The 20487-nt window shown below is 38.7% G+C and overlaps 6 non-coding genes across 6 annotated transcripts; all 6 read left to right on the top strand.

Moving 5' to 3' along the window:
* The first annotated feature begins 11479 nt into the window (after positions 1-11479).
* Positions 11480-11693, top strand: LOC120460804 (small nucleolar RNA U3). The gene has a single exon (XR_005618034.2). It is a non-coding gene; the product is annotated as a small nucleolar RNA U3 (small nucleolar RNA).
* Positions 11694-14701: 3008 nt separating this feature from the next.
* On the top strand, positions 14702-14915 carry LOC148978588 (small nucleolar RNA U3). Its single transcript, XR_016169046.1, has one exon. It is a non-coding gene; the product is annotated as a small nucleolar RNA U3 (small nucleolar RNA).
* A 996-nt stretch (positions 14916-15911) lies between these two features.
* Positions 15912-16125, top strand: LOC148978589 (small nucleolar RNA U3). The gene has a single exon (XR_016169047.1). It is a non-coding gene; the product is annotated as a small nucleolar RNA U3 (small nucleolar RNA).
* A 996-nt stretch (positions 16126-17121) lies between these two features.
* LOC148978590 (small nucleolar RNA U3) lies at positions 17122-17335 on the top strand. Its single transcript, XR_016169120.1, has one exon. It is a non-coding gene; the product is annotated as a small nucleolar RNA U3 (small nucleolar RNA).
* A 976-nt stretch (positions 17336-18311) lies between these two features.
* LOC148978591 (small nucleolar RNA U3) lies at positions 18312-18525 on the top strand. The gene has a single exon (XR_016169048.1). It is a non-coding gene; the product is annotated as a small nucleolar RNA U3 (small nucleolar RNA).
* A 996-nt stretch (positions 18526-19521) lies between these two features.
* On the top strand, positions 19522-19735 carry LOC148978592 (small nucleolar RNA U3). The gene has a single exon (XR_016169123.1). It is a non-coding gene; the product is annotated as a small nucleolar RNA U3 (small nucleolar RNA).
* Positions 19736-20487: the final 752 nt, after the last annotated feature.

A 20487-nucleotide genomic window follows, 5' to 3' on the forward strand; every position in this document is an offset into this window, starting at 1 on the left:
TCTTTTAAATCTTAAAATGGTTCAATTTGAGCAGACTGTCCTCATCAGAGTTCATTTCCCAAGTACATCAAGCATCTGACTCATTCATGATCTCAACCATGTTCTCAAAACTATCGTTTTCAACATCTTCAAAGTCAAAATTTCTTCTTCACTAGATTCACCATCAGTGACACTAATCTTTGATTGTAATAAATTACTTGCGATAAGTCGCTGAGTCATTTAAAGTTTTATACCAGTGGTAATCATGAGTAAAACATCACATCAGCGTATCAGACATTGCCACCTTGAAAAAAAATATACATATCAGGTCACAAGCGACCCTACACTTTTTACAAAAACTTAATTAGAAAATAGTTATTCTTTTATTTTTCTTGTTAGATTGATTATAATGAATTTTGGGGAATAGTAAGAAGGTTGATGTCTAACTTTAACAAATGAGGCTAGGGTAAAGTCCCGGGTCAATAAAGACACGAGGAGCTGTGTTTAAGGGTTAGCCTAAACTCAGATGTATAGCGTTGACACCCCCCTACTTCTGTAAAAGGCCCCTTGTACAATACTTCATTTGTATGCAAAGATTATTATATTGGTTGGACCATATAATTCTTGAAAGAGAGGATTTTCATGTTTGGGTCTTGATGGGGCATAGCTGAGTTACTTATGTGTAGTTCTACACCACATTGTATTAAAGGCACAATGTGTATGATTTATATAATACAATGTCCAAAAAAACACTTGACACAAAAATTAAAGGTTTAAGGGTAGGTTTAGTTTTTTTTTTTTTTTGGGGGGGGGGGGGGGGGGTATAGGTTTAGGTCTGGGGTAGGGTTAGGATCCGATAACGTCATCTAACCGACGTTTAAGGGTACCCTAAAAAGGCGGATGTTGACGTATGGTCAAAAGACGTCCGGGAGTCGCCAGTCCACAACAAGGATCAACAAAAACAAAAAAGATTTAGTTTTAAAAATCAGTCAATGTATTAGAATAGAAAAGCTATAACCACAATCTTTTAGACCATAAAAGGAAAAATGTCATTGGATTGAAGTTCAGATCAATTTTTGTCAGTTGATAAATGATAAAAATACTGACAGCCAATCAAAATCCATCTTGCTCAAGCCTTTAAAGCACAGGGAGTGCTTATAATAAACAGAACCATGTGCGTTGGTGTGGATGCTAATACACTAATCTTTAGTTATTATATTTGGTGAACAGGCCTTTATAGCTTTTTTCCATAGTCCACACAATACAATGTGCCATTTGTATAAAAAGCAATAAAAAGGACAAGCCTGGCAGTTTTACAGACTTCAGCCTAGTATGTAGGTGGAAGCTTAATTCAGGCATTATACTAAGTAACCTCAAAATGACCTAAGACTGCGTGCGTTTCAGTACAGTTTAGACAGCAATGACCTCCCATGAAGGCTGCAATGTTGGTGACATTTCTTATCATTTGTTTGGGAGACTACAGAGTTGGCAGGCTGCTTCTTGGGACTTGTGAAATGGAAGCAGCTCTCCATCTGGTTTTAAGAGAGGTTCAGGCACAGTTCAGAGTTGTTTAAGTTCACAGACGCTCAAGTTGACTCTCAGGTCAGCCATCCCTTATATCTGTCATCTACCATGTTCAATAAGGTTTCACACCATAAAATCAGGTCACAGCCTGGTCACTTTATTGATGTTATTGAATGAGTCAGAGCTTCATTAAACACCTATGCTGAAAGAAAAAAAAAAAGAAGAATCTCTTGTGAATCTTTGCAGAAATATAAATAATATAGCTCTCTTTAGACCCAATGCCTAATGACCTACTATAGGGTACAAAGCTGCAAATCTCCAGTAAACACAGCTTTAACATTTCACCAGGTACTGCTTTGGACAACTCTGTGGATTTATTGTAGATTAGCTTCTCTCTTTGTATTTTACACTGAATCTGGTATGTTTATGTCTGAATCAAGTTTGTTTTAATTTAGATATTTAAATGAGAACAAGATCAGTCTTCATTTAAACACTAGGCCTATTAGTGCTACAGTTGAAGAAGAAAAACAGAGCTGACCTTTGTTTGACTCACTGAATCTTGGTTATCACTTATTGTTTATACCAGTTTTATCTTTTCCAATGGCAATTGGAGATTTGTCACAAAACTCCTAATGCATGGATGCTACAAAATTTGTTTTGTAAGTCGAATGCATTCATTACACCTCTCAACATGCATTTGCTATTACAAAACAAAGGTTTACCGGCTAGATTTTCTTTGCTTAGACCTCAGACTTAATTGATGAACTTGAATATGTTATTTTCCTACTCTAAATAAAACATTTGACAATCTAGTCTAAAGAGCATGATGATGGTTAAAGCGATATTTCACCCCAATATGAAAACTCTCACCATTTACTCACCTTCATTGTAGGAGTCATACTTACAATTTTAGTTTTAGTATATGTTAATTTCAAAGCTTTTGGTTATAATAATTTCTGTGAGATTGTGCCCTCTATATGCATGAGGGGAAATAACATTTAAAAGGACCACCCCTGACAGGAGGGGGGCGCTTGTGCAACGGCATTCAATCTTTTGACCTTGCAAATCAGAATGTCATGGTGTAACAAACTTGCAAGCAGTATATAAGTTGTTTGGTTTTTGTTGCAATTCATCTTTATTTTGATATTGTTTGAATCCTCAGTTGGCCTCTAAATCTATTTATGCCACTATGCAAGCATCAATAAAAAGTCTCGGTTACGTATGTAACCCTCGTTCCCTGAGTAGGGAACGGAGACGTTCCGTCGGATGGCGACGAATGGGGTTTCGCTTTGAAAGCATAATGAGTATTTGTCACGGTTCATGAATCCACTGTCTCATTCTGATGTTGTGTGTGTGTGTATGTGTGGGCGTGGTTACTAATTCCATTGATTGTCAGCACCAGCTGCGAGTCATCACCGCTTCCTATATAATGTCAGTAATTTCAGTCTCATGTTGTCAGATCGTTGTGGCTTCCCCGGTGTTGTGTCCTGTTCCAGTGTGGCTACAGTCTTCTGGATTTCCTGTCTCCGTGATCGTCGTCGTCTTTACGTCTTCACGGTTGGATTGTTTATTGTTCCTGGTTCCTGTCACTGAGCACGCCGATCTTCATCACATCTCTCCGGGTTGCCCATCAACGTCCCTGTGTCTCACCTCCACCTGAGTGTTTGTTCCACGACCTGTGTGTCACCTGACCAGCTTTAATAAACAGTTTTACTTGCTATTGTTTCCTACTGTTTCATAACAGTATTACAAAACAAGCCAATGGCAAATAAATGCCATGGGTCTGCGGATTTTGCATAGCATATCTCCGCCTTACCTCGTGGGTATAAAAGGAGGACGCCGGCAATATGCAGGTATGTTTCTTTGCTGAGGAGCCAAGACTGAACTTGGCTGTTCCAGTGGTACAGCGGAAGGTGGCCTGAAGACGGAACGGATCCGTTTCCTACTTAGGGAACGAGGGTTGCATACATAACCGAGATGTTCCCTTTTTTTTTTCTCTGAGTTCCATCAGATGACGACGAATAGGGTTACCAGTCTAATCACGACACCTTCACAGCTGTCTTCCAGTGCCCTGCATAAATCTGAGATCCCTGTCCTGAGACTGGCACGGACAAAGGACTCCTATTTAGCACAGGAATACCAAGGTACACTGGAAAGCATATCCCATAGTTTAGAGGAAATATGCAATTACTGCCAACCCAGAAGGGTGGGACTTAAGAATACATATATGACCCGAAGGAGGCATATGGGGAAACACTGGGGTGTCCAGCCGCAGGTGGAATGTTTCAACCCCAGGGGTGGCAAGGTGGCTTGCCAAGGGAAAGACACATGCTCAGAGAGACTTACAGTGGAAATACACCTGTGGGGGTCGCTCAGGGGAGGGACCTAGCCCACGCGTAGGCAATAGACACTGCCGTCGGCGTCACCAATGCTGGAGGAACTCAAATCAAATAATTATTTAAACTATGTTTTACTTCTGATATAAACATTTAAGGCCATTGCACACTGAGTACGAAATTTTCGTATGTGTTTTTTCGTGTTCGTCAGCCTAAAAATTCATCAAAAACAGAAACCTTGCACACTGAGTCCGATGTGTATTTATTAAAACATTTGCGGGGAAAAACGCAAAAATACAAAATGGATTTCTTCAAGCAGTGAGAATGATTTTGTTGCCCTCTCTCTTATTGAAAAGAGAAGAGAAAATATTACGTCCATCCAATCCTGAAATTGCACCGAGAGGAAGCACCTCCTTATCAATGAGTTGCGAATTTATCCTGAGCAATTCAAAATTTACCTCAGAATGTCAGTGGAACAGTTTGATGCTTTGCTTGCGATTCTGGAGCTACATTTTAAAAACAAGACCACCAATTTCCGTGAACCAATCGATCCTGAACAGAGACTGGCAGTGTGTCTAGGTATGGACAGGACACACACACGGCCCGGTGGAAGCGCTGGGCAGACAGAACAGCTGTATAGGCTGTTATATATTGTGCCCAAATAATACATTATCGAACTGGCTGCTCAATCACACCTTATCCGATCCGAAATTTCAATCTGATTGAAAGGGGAGGTTTATTCCTTTCATAATCTAATCGAGAGAAGAGAACATACTTGATCGAATTGAAAACCGAAACTGAAAGCACTGTGCATATGTCCAATGATGTGCGGAACAAGCTCCATAGACAGTAAACAAGCTCCCCCTGGCCCTGAATTGTCAAAAAACCTCTGAAAATGCTGGCTGTGGATGCGAAAAACGCAGAAAATCGAACCCGATCCGAATTTATTTATGACGGTCTGAAGTTTCGGAGGCGGTGTGCAAGTGTGATTGACATAACGTGAGGTCGATATTTTTTTTTTAACGTGCGAAAATTTCGGATGCAAATTTCGGACTCAGTGTGCAATGGCCTTTAGATTAAATTTGCCATTCTCATTAATGGAGTTAAACACTTAAACTAACCTACATGAAATTGAACATGTAGCTTTTGAACATGTTTCCTCTGGCATGCTGTGCTTTAATGTTTTAACTGATAGCTAATAGCAGATTGTCTGAGAAAATTGTTTCACGCAAATAATGCACAACAAGGTCTATCTGTTTCCATTAAAATATAAATCAAGTAAAAATACTATTTGGCCAGTGGAAAAGATTGAGAAAAACTTTCTCTGAAATGTATTTAACACTATTTGATTTATTTATTCAAAAACAAGGCAAGGATAGGCTACAAAAAAAAAATGTTTGTAATAATGTGACGGCACATCCGAATTTCCTTTTACTAACATATTGTACCGTTAAACATGCTATCACGTGGTTGAATAATCAACCAAATGAAATGCAGATGAGGATATGCATATTTAAACTAGGAGTTGTAATCTCTATATATGGTTATTTCGGGGAGGAGATGCATGTGCGCGCATTCTTCCGCTGACTAGATTTTAAAGTGAATTCTGCGCAGGTTCTGGCATACGAACGGTTTTATAAGTCTGATTATTTTTTTGCGTACACCATTTTTGGCTTTCGGGCGCACGTACACTTTTAGTAAGGATCCTACGCACAGTTTTATAAATGAGGCCCCTGAGCGGGTCCTAGTACCGGCTGGTTTAAGCGAGTGCATAGGCGGACACAGGCTCCACTCGGAGATTGTTGAATCTGGCGAATGTGTAGGGTGTCACCCAGACTGCAGCTCTGCAGATGTCTGTTAGCAAGACTCCATGCACTAGAGCCCAAAAGGATGCCACACTCTGGTTAGGGCTGAACGATTAATTGTATTTGTGATAATATCGCGATATGATGAAATGCGATTTTGTTATTGCAAAAGCTGTGATTACCATGGCTATGACACTGGTCACATGACACATGAGAGAAAAGCAGTGCAAGATCAAGCATCAACTTGGCATGCAAAGCATATAGGTCTCAAGGTCTGGCATATAGGAAAGAACAGTTTATTTTTAATGTATGTGATATTGTATTATTTATTCTCTCTTGAACAATTCTGGATCGATTCAGAGAATTTCAGAATCGAGTCTGAGTTTATTTTTAAACACAGACGTGTGATGATGCTGTGCATGCTTTAGAAACAACCGTATTCTGCTTGCTTCTAATTTCTCTCTCTCTCTCTCTCTCTCTCTCTCTCTCTCTCTCTCTCTCTCTCTCTCTCTCTCTCTCTCTCACACAAGCGACACCACTCGAACCTTCCGAAACATAATATTTCATAAAGTTCGGGGTTTAACCAAATTACAAGGACATTCATGGCCTTCATTGCACAGGTTTTTGCCACTTTGTTTGATGTTATAACGTTACTCTTGCAGTGTGCGTTCTTGGCTGGCGGAATTTTCCATACAAATGCTCCACGAAGGCATTATTTGTCTTTTGAAATGCAGTTGGATTATATATTAATATATTGTATAGTCGTTCGTGCACGTGGCTGTAAGCGACTCATTGGTTAAAAGTACATCTCAAAATGATATGTGCATTATTGTGAATGCAGCTTACCGTATCTAACCTGAGGGGGGGGGGGGGGGTTCACTTCAGCTCTTGCATGAAAAACATTCAGACAGCCTACTTTTAAATACTGAAAGCACTCTTTATTTATTGCTTGTAATACTTTTTTGTGTTCCTGATTATTCACTAGCTTTTATATGAAGCTATATAAGTTAATATAGCCAATTTAAAATTCGTAACATGTAATTGGTATAATTATATGTGTGTGTGTGTGTGTGCGTGTGTGTGTGTGTGTATATATATATATATATATATATATATATATATACATTTAAAGTATGTATTTTTACACATGTAATTAAATACATATTTTAAATGTTATTAAGATTAATTAACAAGAAAGAAGAGTGGGGGTTCAATCTTCAACTGGCTGGCAGGAGCTGCCACTGGCAGGTCACGTGACCTTGTGGTTGTCTGTCAGTCTGCCTTTGGCAAGTTTCTGAAACCATTGATTTTTGACAGTTTTTGTGTTTTGTGTTCCTCCCTATATAGCTCATTTATTATGTATCTGTTGAAATTATTGTTATTAGTAGTAGGATCCCAATTTAATAGTCAAATGTGCCGTGATCCGACTGGCAGTTCACAGACGCTTGCTGGACGCTCATCCAGTCAGCCGCGGGTGATCAGCGAATATAACGCGTTGTCTGACACTCTCGCTAAAAGGAAATAAATTGTTTTCTTATAATGAATATAAAGTCATGCCTTTATTCTTGTGTATGATTGGTGTTTTGGGTACTGTTGTCCCGATTAAACCAGTCAAATGGCCGTGATCAGACTGGCAGCTTACAGACGCTTGCTCGACGCTCATCCAGTCGGCCGAGGCTGAGACTGCGAGTCTAACGCGTCTCCTGACACGCTCACTAAAAGGAAATAAATTGTTTTCTTATTATGAATATAATGTCATGCCTTTATTCTTGTGTATGATTGGTATTTTTGGGCCGTTTATCCTGATTAAACAGTCAAATGGCCGTGATCCGACTGGCAGCTTACAGATGCTTGCTGGACGCTCATCCAGTCAGCCGCTGCTGATCAGTGAATATAACGCGTTGCCTGACACTCTCGCTAAAAGGAAATCAATTGTTTTCTTATTATGAATATAATGTCATGCCTTTATTATTGTACACTGTTAGACCTTACCAGGTTTTTTTACAGTAAAATACTGGCAACACTGTTGCCAGTTATTTACTGTAGAAATGCACTAAAACTCAAGTTAACTAAAAAAAATAAAATAAAACTTATTAGCTTAAGTGCATTTTTACAGTAAATAACTGGCAACAGTGTTGCCAGTTATTTACTGTAACAATGGACTAAAACTCGAGTTAACTAATTTCACTTGCAGAAACCAACTTAAAATAATCAACTAAATTTATAATGCATTAATAATGTGATTAAGGTATTATTGTGAACTTATTTAATTAGAAACAATAAAAATTAACTTTTGTAAATAAAGACATTTCCACCGGATTCTGCAACTAACACAGACAGTGCCTTTTAAATAAAGCAACATGCAGCGTATCATCAATGTTTGTAGATCTTCTCCTGGACTGAAGCTCAGGCTCTACTCTTCAGCACAACGGTGACCCAAAAAACAAGATTTTACAGTAAACTACTGGCAACAGTGTTGCCAGTATAAACCTGTTTTATAACTTACAGTTTATTACTGTTAAAATACATTTTGTGGGAGTGTATTTTTATCTTACACTGTTAACCCTTTCAACCCCACAGGAAAATCCACACTACAAAAGGTAAAAATTAACATTGATGCAGTGTTGCAGTGAGATAATTAAGGGAATATGTAAGTGATTGTTGAGCATTAGTGATGAACACCTGCTGTTAACAAGCAGAATCACTGAAGGAAAGAGGAACATCAAGAACAGAAAATAGAGAAAAGAACTACAACTGACTTCAGCCATTACACATTATTACACTTATTAGTAAGGCTTTATTTCTGTCATACATCAATAGACCAACGCTACTTTTGCGTCATCGAAGGGTAACGCCCCCTTTTGGGGGAAAACACCTCTATACTGTCTATGGGAAAACAAACGGATTCCCATGAGAACAGAACTCGCACTAGATCTGCAAAGTTTCTTGATAGCAAAAATGGCACAAACTTATAGAAGCTAACGTTACTGAATACGGGGTTACAGAGGTGTCCCTTTGAAATGGTCGAAAACTGGATTAATGACCCCACACAGCGGCCAAATATGGACTATTCAGACATCTAACGTTACCACTATCTCGTGGAATCACCAAGTAAGTAGCCTTTTTTTTCATTAACACTCACAGTATGACAAACTAGACGATGAATGGATCATATTTAACTTGATTTAAGCTATTGACATAGTCTAATAAGGTAACGTTAGCTGCTAACAGCTAGTCTTTCTAATAGCTAGTCGACAACAAAACTGTCAATAGCTTAAATCAAGTTAAATATGATCCAAGTGACATGGCCTCATCGTCTAGTAGTTTGTAATAGGCTACTGTGAGTGTGTAAATGATAAATAAATAAAAAAGGCTACTTACTTGGTGGTGATTCCACGAGATAGTGGTAACGTTAGATGTCTGAATAGTCCATATTTGGCCGCTGTGTGGGGTCATTAATCCAGTTTTCGACCATTTCAAAGGGAAACCTCTGTAACCCCGTATTCAGTAACGTTAGCTTCTTTGAGTTTGTGCCATTTTTGCTATCAAGAAACTTTGCAGATCTAGTCCGAGTTCTGTTCTCATGGGAATCCGTTTGTTTTCCCATTGACAGTATAGAGGTGTTTTCCCCCAAAAGGGGGCGTTACCCTTCGATGACGCAAAAGTGGCGTTGGTCTATAGAAGATGTTGTTGAGATGTTTAAAAATGTTTGGCTTTAAGTTACCATCATAGAGATCAGTGTTTGCTTTAGTTGGTCTGCTGACGCTGTAACATGAGATTTTCTTTAGATGCTGTGAGCTGTGTTTTGTGCAAGTCACACTTGTGCAGACATACAGTTTAGTAATGATTTGATTTGTCAAAATATGACAATCATCATATGGTCTGTTCATTTACTAAATAATTCATTTTCACTCATTCAGAGTTTCAATCTCAACCAAAAGTGTTACATTACCACCACCGCGAAACCACAGCAATTAATTATGACTATTTGTTTTTAACATACATAAACCAAAACAGCGCTACAGCGTTGTTGAAACACCAAGATATCAAAATTTAGCACATTAATCTCAGTAATGGTGGCAATTTCTTTTTTATTCATGCAGCAGTGCATGCTGGGAGTTTTATACAATCCTGGAACCCAGCATGCACTGCTGCATGAAACTTTTGAATGTTACCGTTGTTGAGATGAATATTATAACTGTTGATGTCTGTGTGTGTGTCCTCTTGACTTTTTCTTGCTACAACAAATGTGTTTTAAAACTCACTGTTACAGCAGTCAGAGAGAGATAAATGTCACAAGTCCAGTGATAAGAGACCTACTAAAGCAAATACTGATCTCCATTATGGTGACAAAAAACTTTATTATTAATTAAATCTCTGTTAATTCTCAACAAGAACTTTTGTAAATGTATGAAATAAATAATGTTAAACTGGTTTGTAAACTGTTTTCACACTCAGTGTTGCTGAAAGTCAGTTGTAGATCTTGTGTTTCTCTTTCTCAGTTCTTGTTTCTCTGTGCTTCAGTGATTCTGTTTATCAGGTGTTCATCAGTGTCTCAATTCACTCACTTCTTTTCATTCAAGTGGACTATATTAGTGAACTAATGTAGGGAATAGACAGTGAATGAGGGTATAGGGTGTGATTAGGAACACAGTCTCTGAGTGTTGACTTTGAGAGCTGTTTATTCACAGTATATTCCTGTAGGCTAGTTTTGTTTTCTACGGTATATAACTGTTTTATTGGAAAATGGTATGATAGTGTCAGAATTTGACCTGTTGCCAGTATTTTACTGTAATAAACCTGGTAAGGTCTAACAGTGTGTATACATGTAAAAACAAGAAAAACAGAACAGAAAACTTTAATGAAATGAGTTAAAAAGTTGAAACAAGGTTACTGAGCTTTAAGATTCTCAGATGATGAAATATTTTGGATGTACTGTTGGACCTCTCTCCTAAAAACAGTGAATTTGAAAAGAGAATTTAATAGCAATAATAGAATAATAATAAAGTATTCGTTTGAGCTTTTTGTATATTAAAAAACGGCCAAACATTACATCCTTAAAAAGAGAGAGAGAAACCCGGAAGAACATTGCAGTTAATTCGTCCCAAAATTGGTCTCGAAACAGTTGTGTGTGTGGACAATCCCAGAAGATGTGAGGAGCAGTTTAAAAATGTAATGATGACATGTTTGGGATGAGTGCATCTGATTGGTCGTGTGTGTGCGCGGGCACTAATAGTTGGGGAGTTCTCGCGACTCGCAAACGGAGGGGTTGGTTTTTGTGGAGCGATTATATACCACTAATACCGAACCCGACCCGAGACACTCGTCGGAGTTTTGGACCCGAACCCAGTCGGAACTCGGGTTTTCGGATCCAAGTGGACCCGTGAAGACCTCTAAACTCTACTACATTCAAGGACAGATGGTTCTAAGTCCAGAATCCTTTCTTATGAGGTGCTGAAGCACACGTTGGCCAAAAGAGAAACTGGCTGAAGAGTAAGAAGACAGAAACAGTCTTGGAACATCTTCTTTTTAATGTACATAACTTTTCTTTTCAAAGATTTTCTACATTTAGCTTCAACAAATATTAACTACAAAGCATGACACCCGTAGCTATGCTTACAAAAAAAGTATGACATTATGCATTGTTGTGTGTATTCCACATATCTTAACAGTAACAGTAGGCTTCAACGAGATTGTGGAAGTCCTTTCTGCTTTTGGCTCCGATGTATGTCATTGTCAAGTAAACTTTAAAGCCCACAAAATTCAAATAGGCAAAACCCTTTCAGAGGAGAGGTGCAGCAGAATGGAATGCCGATTGAGTTTCCATAAACCATTGAGACTATATTTTCAGGGATTATTTCTATAGTTCTTTGCTTGGAAATGTGTTTTGAAAGTGTTTGTTTCCCAATCCTATGATGATGAGTCATGATGCTCCTTCCTGAGTGTGAATTGGCACAGGTCAGCGACTTTGGTTGTGAGCTCTGTGTCGTTTATGAACATTCTGTATTGCTTTTTGCAATATTGAAAAAAGGAGTATGTTCTGAGTGGTGTTGGGCATTGAAGTCCCGTTTTGGTTTTTCTTTGTTTTTGCATCTGTAGGTCTCATGCAGAAGATTTTATTGAAAGGCAGAACCATTTGCAATGATGCATGAATGTGTGTTGTATAAAAAGCAGTTGCAAAAAATGTGTCTTAAAGAGTGCTCTGGATGTGTTTAGCTTGATGTCAGCCATTGCAAGTTTTCCAAGAATGCACAGCAAAAACTCCAGTGTTAAATTAACTCTCCTGGGAGTTTATATGACTCCACACTCAAGAGTGTTAAATTAACTCTGAAGCAGTGTTAAAGTTAATGAGATAATTAAGTGATTAATTGAGCAATGATTGACCAACATTGAAGACACCTGATGTTAACAAGTAGAATCACTGAAAGTGAAAAATCAAAATTATAAGTCACCATTATGGAGATCAGTGTTTGCTTCAGTGGGGCAGTCTGTCAACCCTTACATTTTATACTTTAGATATTGTTTTTGTCACAAAAGTCTGATGGGGCTGATCCACTGAGGGGCTGGAATGAAAGTTTTCATGACATCTTTTTGTGACGTGTTCTGCACGTCCGATATAGACATTAATGGATCCTTCGTACAAGGTTAAAAACTAGTTCAACATGTTTTCAACATAACTCATGGTCTTATTTAGACAATTTAAACTGTTTCTGGACTGAAGAAACACTCTCAGGATGCATTAAATTTACAATTTGAAATAAATTAGTTTATTTACATTGTTTAGATGTGGTTTAGATGGTGATATTTGTTTCATTTTAAGTCACCATTGTGGTGATGAGTGTTTGCTTTAGTTGGGCTCTTGGTCCCAATTCTTCTTACTTTAGCTTTTCTTTGGCTGTTGTAACTGTTTGCATAACACCATTGATTGTGCAGAGAAAGCCAAGAAAATTAAAAATTAGATGTCTTCAGATGCTTGCTGATGATGACAAAATCATCTAAACTTATGTTTTTATATCTGAAATTTATAATTATTCATCTCGTAGAACTGCATTATTTGGACCAGTAACTTTATAATGACCACTGCATACAATATGTTTTAAGAAATTGAAACACACAGTCACACACAGATATCAAGATTTTGCATATGATTCTCAACGACGGTGACAACCAAAACAAAAAAGCCTGGGAATCGAGGATGTTTTGTACTATGAAAGCTACCCATCATGCATTGCGGCATGAAGCATTTTTTTTATTTATTGTCACCATTTTTGTGAATCATATGCAAAATCTTGATGTCTGTGTGTGACTAGATGGAACATTTTCTCAAAACATTGTGTAAATTTGCTTTTTGTCCAACTACTAGCCCAAATAATGCAGTTCCACAAGATTGGTGGTTATAAACTCCAGATACAAACACAAAAGTCTAAACAAAACGTTAAATGCCCACTTTATATTGATTTCATCATCATCATCATCATCGTCAACAACCGACAAGGAGCTGATGAGAGCCAATTTTCTTGGCTTTCTCTGTCACAACAATGGTGTTATTCAAACACACACAGTTACAACAGCCAAAGAAAAGCTAGAATACTAATTATTGGGACCAAGAGCCCAACTAAAGCAAACACTGATCACCACAATGGTGACTCAAAATGAAATAAATATCACCATCTAAACAATGTAAGGAAAAAAAATAAACATAAGTTTTAATTTAATGCATCCTGAGAGTTTTTATTTGGTCCAGAAACAGTATAAACCAGTATAGACCATAAATAATGTTGAGAATGGCCACATTTGAACTAGTTTTTAACCTTGCACGAAGGATCCATTAACGTCTTTTTCAGATGTCCAGAACATGTCAAAAAAGACGTCATAAAAACTTTCATTCTGGCCCCTCAGTGGAAGTCTTTTCAAACTCTGACTTTTGTGACAAAGACATTGAAAAACATCTTTTGGACATCATTTTGCTTAGTGAGTTATGTCAAACCATAATCAGCAGCACCTGATCACCTTTTCTCTAAGCAAATAATAATCACCATTATGGTGACTTCGAAAATGAGATTTTTCTTCTTCAGCGATTCTGCCTGTGATCATCAGGTGTCTTCAATGATGGTCAATTATCACTAAATTAATCACTTAATTAGCTCATTAACTTTAACACTCTTGAGTGTTAATTTAACACTCATATTTTAACACTTTAACACTCTTGAGTCTGGAGTCAAATAAACTCCCAGGAGAGTTAATTTAACACTGGAGTTTTTGCTGTGTGCAATCAACGTCAAGTGTCTGAAATGCCCACGTTATCATTTGTGGGTAGGTGCGGGACTTTTTCGTTGGACGTCAACTCTGTGTCGTTGATGAAGTTTCTGTGTAGCTTTTGTCGATGTTGAAGAAAGGGGTATAATCTGAGCGTTGTTTGACATTTGTGCCTTTTGAGAAAGGGGATTGTTTTAGAAACTTTTCTGGAATGCGTTGTGGCAATCCAATATTGGAAAGAGGAGCCCAGGACCAATGGAGCAGCTCCCGGCAAGGAAAAGACATCAGTCATGAGCATTTCCACCAAATCACTTTCTAAACTTGGAAACACCCACTGCTGTAGGCAATGATGGCCCAATCGAGGTCACAGTACAATTGGGAACTCTACTACACTCAAGGATAGATGGTTCTAAGTACAGAATCCTTTCTTATGAGGTGCTGAAGCACACGTTGGCCAAGAGAGAAACCGGCTGAAGAGTAAGAAGACAGAAACAGACTTGGAACATCTTTTCTTTTTGATCTACATAACTTTTCTTTTCAAAGATTTTCTACATTTAGCTTCAACAAATATTAACTACAAAGCATGACAAGGGTAGCTAAGCTTACAAAAAAGTATGACATTCCACATATCTTAACAGTAACAGTAGGCTTCAAAGAGATTTTGGAAGTCCTTTCTGCTTTTGGCTCCGATATATGTCATTGTCAAGTAAACTTTAAAGCCCACAAAATTCAAATAGGCAAAACCCTTTCAGAGGAGAGGTGCAGCAGAATGGAATGCCGATTGAGTTAACATAAACCGTTAAGACTATATTTTCAGGGATCATTTCTATAGTTCTTTGCTTGGAAATGTGTTTCGAAAGTGTTTGTCTCCCAACCCACGATGATGAGTCATGATGCTCCTTCCTGAGCGTGAATTGGGCACAGATCGGCGACTTTGGTTGTGAGCTCTGTGTCGTTGATGAACGTTCAGTGTTGCTTTTTGCAATATTGAAGAAAGGAGTATGTTCTGAGTGGTGTTGGGCATGGAAGTCCTCTTTTGGTTTTTCTTTGTTTTTGCATCTGTAGGTCACATGCAGAAAATTTTATTGAAAGGCAGAACCATTTGCAATGATGCATGAATGTGTGTTGTATAAGAAGCCGTTGCAAAAAATGGGTGTTATGGTAAAGAGTGCATTGGATATGTGCTTAAAGTGATGTCAGCCATTGCACGTTTTTAAAGAATGCAATCAACGTCAAGTGTCTAAAATGCCCACGTTATCATTTGTGGGTAGGTGCGGGACTTTTTCGTTGGACGTCAACTCTGTGTCGTTGATGAAGTTTCTGTGTAGCTTTTGTCGATGTTGAAGAAAGGGGTAAAATCTGAGCGTTGTTTGACATTTGTGCCTTTTGAGAAAGGGGATTGTTTTAGAAACTTTTCTGGAATGCGTTGTGGCAATCCAATATTGGAAAGAGGAGCCCAGGACCAATGGAGCAGCTCCCGGCTAGGAAAAGACATCAATCATGAGCATTTCCACCAAATCACTTTCTAAACTTGGAACCACCCACTGCTGTAGGCAATGATGGCCCAATCGAGGTCACCGTACAATTGGGAACTCTACTACACTCAAGGATAGATGGTTCTGAGTACAGAATCCTTTCTTATGAAGTGCTGAAGCACACGTTGGCCAAGAGAGAAACCGCCTGAAGAGTAAGAAGACAGAAACAGACTTGGAACATCTTTTCCTTTTTATCTACATAACTTTTCTTATTAAAGATTTTCTTCATTTAGCTTCAACAAATATTAACTAGAAAGCATGACACGGGTAGCTAAGCTTACAAAAAAGTATGACATTCCACATATCTTAACAGTAACAGTAGGCTTCAAAGAGATTTTGGAAGTCCTTTCTGCTTTTGGCTCCGATATATGTCATTGTCAAGTAAACTTTAAAGCCCACAAAATTCAAATAGGCAAAACCCTTTCAGAGGAGAGGTGCAGCAGAATGGAATGCCGATTGAGTTAACATAAACCGTTAAGACTATATTTTCAGGGATCATTTCTATAGTTCTTTGCTTGGAAATGTGTTTCGAAAGTGTTTGTCTCCCAACCCACGATGATGAGTCATGATGCTCCTTCCTGAGCGTGAATTGGGCACAGATCGGCGACTTTGGTTGTGAGCTCTGTGTCGTTGATGAACGTTCAGTGTTGCTTTTTGCAATATTGAAGAAAGGAGTATGTTCTGAGTGGTGTTGGGCATGGAAGTCCTCTTTTGGTTTTTCTTTGTTTTTGCATCTGTAGGTCACATGCAGAAAATTTTATTGAAAGGCAGAACCATTTGCAATGATGCATGAATCTGTGTTGTATAAGAAGCAGTTGCAAAAAATGGGTGTAATGTTAAAGAGTGCATTGGATATGTGCTTAAAGTGATGTCAGGCGTTGCAAGTTTTCAAAGAATGCAATCAACGTCAAGTGTCTGAAATGCCCACGTTATCATTTGTGGGTAGGTGCGGGACTTTTTCGTTGGACGTCAACTCTGTGTCGTTGATGAAGTTTCTGTGTAGCTTTTGTCGATGTTGAAGAAAGGGGTATAATCTGAGCGTTGTTTGACATTTGTGCCTTTTGAGAAAGGGGATTGTTTTAGAAACTTTTCTGGAATGCGTTGTGGCAATCCAATATTGGAAAGAGGAGCCCAGGACCAATGGAGCAGCTCCCGGCAAGGAAAAGACATCAGTCATGAGCATTTCCACCAAATCACTTTCTAAACTTGGAAACACCCACTGCTGTAGGCAATGATGGCCCAATCGAGGTCACAGTACAATTGGGAACTCTACTACACTCAAGGATAGATGGTTCTAAGTACAGAATCCTTTCTTATGAGGTGCTGAAGCACACGTTGGCCAAGAGAGAAACCGGCTGAAGAGTAAGAAGACAGAAACAGACTTGGAACATCTTTTCTTTTTAATCTACATAACTTTTCTTTTCAAAGATTTTCTACATTTAGCTTCAACAAATATTAACTACAAAGCATGACACGGGTAGCTAAGCTTACAAAAAAGTATGACATTCCACATATCTTAACAGTAACAGTAGGCTTCAAAGAGATTTTGGAAGTCCTTTCTGCTTTTGGCTCCGATATATGTCATTGTCAAGTAAACTTTAAAGCCCACAAAATTCAAATAGGCAAAACCCTTTCAGAGGAGAGGTGCAGCAGAATAGAATGCCGATTGAGTTACCATAAACCTTTAAGACTATATTTTCAGGGATCATTTCTATAGTTCTTTGCTTGGAAATGTGTTTCGAAAGTGTTTGTCTCCCAACCCATGATGATGAGTCATGATGCTCCTTCCTGAGCGTGAATTGGGCACAGATCGGCGTCTTTGGTTGTGAGCTCTGTGTCGTTGATGAACGTTCTGTGTTGCTTTTTGCAATATTGAAGAAAGGAGTATGTTCTGAGTGGTGTTGGGCATTGAAGTCCTGTTTTTGTTTTTCTTTGTTTTTGCATCTTTAGGTCACATGCAGAACCGTTTGCAATGATGCATGAATGTGTGTTGTATAAGAAGCCGTTGCAAAAAATGGGTGTTATGGTAAAGAGTGCATTGGATATGTGCTTAAAGTGATGTCAGCCATTGCACGTTTTTAAAGAATGCAATCAACGTCAAGTGTCTAAAATGCCCACGTTATCATTTGTGGGTAGGTGCGGGACTTTTTCGTTGGACGTCAACTCTGTGTCGTTGATGAAGTTTCTGTGTAGCTTTTGTCGATGTTGAAGAAAGGGGTAAAATCTGAGCGTTGTTTGACATTTGTGCCTTTTGAGAAAGGGGATTGTTTTAGAAACTTTTCTGGAATGCGTTGTGGCAATCCAATATTGGAAAGAGGAGCCCAGGACCAATGGAGCAGCTCCCGGCTAGGAAAAGACATCAATCATGAGCATTTCCACCAAATCACTTTCTAAACTTGAAACCACCCACTGCTGTAGGCAATGATGGCCCAATCGAGGTCACCGTACAATTGGGAACTCTACTACACTCAAGGATAGATGGTTCTGAGTACAGAATCCTTTCTTATGAAGTGCTGAAGCACACGTTGGCCAAGAGAGAAACCGCCTGAAGAGTAAGAAGACAGAAACAGACTTGGAACATCTTTTCCTTTTTATCTACATAACTTTTCTTATTAAAGATTTTCTTCATTTAGCTTCAACAAATATTAACTAGAAAGCATGACACGGGTAGCTAAACTTACAAAAAAGTATGACATTCCACATATCTTAACAGTAACAGTAGGCTTCAAAGAGATTTTGGAAGTCCTTTCTGCTTTTGGCTCCGATATATGTCATTGTCAAGTAAACTTTAAAGCCCACAAAATTCAAATAGGCAAAACCCTTTCAGAGGAGAGGTGCAGCAGAATGGAATGCCGATTGAGTTAACATAAACCGTTAAGACTATATTTTCAGGGATCATTTCTATAGTTCTTTGCTTGGAAATGTGTTTCGAAAGTGTTTGTCTCCCAACCCACGATGATGAGTCATGATGCTCCTTCCTGAGCGTGAATTGGGCACAGATCGGCGACTTTGGTTGTGAGCTCTGTGTCGTTGATGAACGTTCAGTGTTGCTTTTTGCAATATTGAAGAAAGGAGTATGTTCTGAGTGGTGTTGGGCATGGAAATCCTCTTTTGGTTTTTCTTTGTTTTTGCATCTGTAGGTCACATGCAGAAAATTTTATTGAAAGGCAGAACCATTTGCAATGATGCATGAATCTGTGTTGTATAAGAAGCAGTTGCAAAAAATGGGTGTAATGTTAAAGAGTGCATTGGATATGTGCTTAAAGTGATGTCAGGCATTGCAAGTTTTCAAAGAATGCAATCAACGTCAAGTGTCTGAAATGCCCACGTTATCATTTGTGGGTAGGTGCGGGACTTTTTCGTTGGACGTCAACTCTGTGTCGTTGATGAAGTTTCTGTGTAGCTTTTGTCGATGTTGAAGAAAGGGGTATAATCTGAGCGTTGTTTAACATTTGTGCCTTTTGAGAAAGGGGATTGTTTTAGAAACTTTTCTGGAATGCGTTGTGGCAATCCAATATTGGAAAGAGGAGCCCAGGACCAATGGAGCAGCTCCCGGCAAGGAAAAGACATCAGTCATGAGCATTTCCACCAAATCACTTTCTAAACTTGGAAACACCCACTGCTGTAGGCAATGATGGCCCAATCGAGGTTACAGTACAATTGGGAACTCTACTACACTCAAGGATAGATGGTTCTGAGTACAGAATCCTTTCTTATGAGGTGCTGAAGCACACGTTGGCCAAGAGAGAAACCGGCTGAAGAGTAAGAAGACAGAAACAGACTTGGAACATCTTTTCTTTTTAATCTACATAACTTTTCTTTTCAAAGATTTTCTACATTTAGCTTCAACAAATATTAACTACAAAGCATGACACGGGTAGCTAAGCTTACAAAAAAGTATGACATTCCACATATCTTAACAGTAACAGTAGGCTTCAAAGAGATTTTGGAAGTCCTTTCTGCTTTTGGCTCCGATATATGTCATTGTCAAGTAAACTTTAAAGCCCACAAAATTCAAATAGGCAAAACCCTTTCAGAGGAGAGGTGCAGCAGAATAGAATGCCGATTGAGTTACCATAAACCTTTAAGACTATATTTTCAGGGATCCTTTCTATAGTTCTTTGCTTGGAAATGTGTTTCGAAAGTGTTTGTCTCCCAACCCACGATGATGAGTCATGATGCTCCTTCCTGAGCGTGAATTGGGCACAGATCGGCGTCTTTGGTTGTGAGCTCTGTGTCGTTGATGAACGTTCTGTGTTGCTTTTTGCAATATTGAAGAAAGGAGTATGTTCTGAGTGGTGTTGGGCATTGAAGTCCTGTTTTTGTTTTTCTTTGTTTTTGCATCTGTAGGTCACATGCAGAACCGTTTGTAATGATGCATGAATGTGTGTTGTATAAGAAGCAGTTGCAAAAAATGGGTGTAATGTTAAAGAGTGCATTGGATATGTGCTTAAAGTGATGTCAGGCATTGCAAGTTTTCAAAGAATGCAATCAACGTCAAGTGTCTGAAATGCCCACGTTATCATTTGTGGGTAGGTGCGGGACTTTTTCGTTGGACGTCAACTCTGTGTCGTTGATGAAGTTTCTGTGTAGCTTTTGTCGATGTTGAAGAAAGGGGTAAAATCTGAGCGTTGTTTGACATTTGTGCCTTTTGAGAAAGGGGATTGTTTTAGAAACTTTTCTGGAATGCGTTGTGGCAATCCAATATTGGAAAGAGGAGACCAGGACCAATGGAGCAGCTCCCGGCTAGGAAAAGACATCAATCATGAGCATTTCCACCAAATCACTTTCTAAACTTGGAACCACCCACTGCTGTAGGCAATGATGGCCCAATCGAGGTCACCGTACAATTGGGAACTCTACTACACTCAAGGATAGATGGTTCTGAGTACAGAATCCTTTCTTATGAAGTGCTGAAGCACACGTTGGCCAAGAGAGAAACCGGCTGAAGAGTAAGAAGACAGAAACAGACTTGGAACATCTTTTCCTTTTTATCTACATAACTTTTCTTATCAAAGATTTTCTTCATTTAGCTTCAACAAATATTAACTA

The sequence above is a fragment of the Pimephales promelas genome, chromosome 6 (assembly GCF_988280905.1).
Source record: "Pimephales promelas chromosome 6, fPimPro1.hap1.1, whole genome shotgun sequence".
In the NCBI taxonomy this organism is placed as follows: domain Eukaryota; kingdom Metazoa; phylum Chordata; class Actinopteri; order Cypriniformes; family Leuciscidae; genus Pimephales; species Pimephales promelas.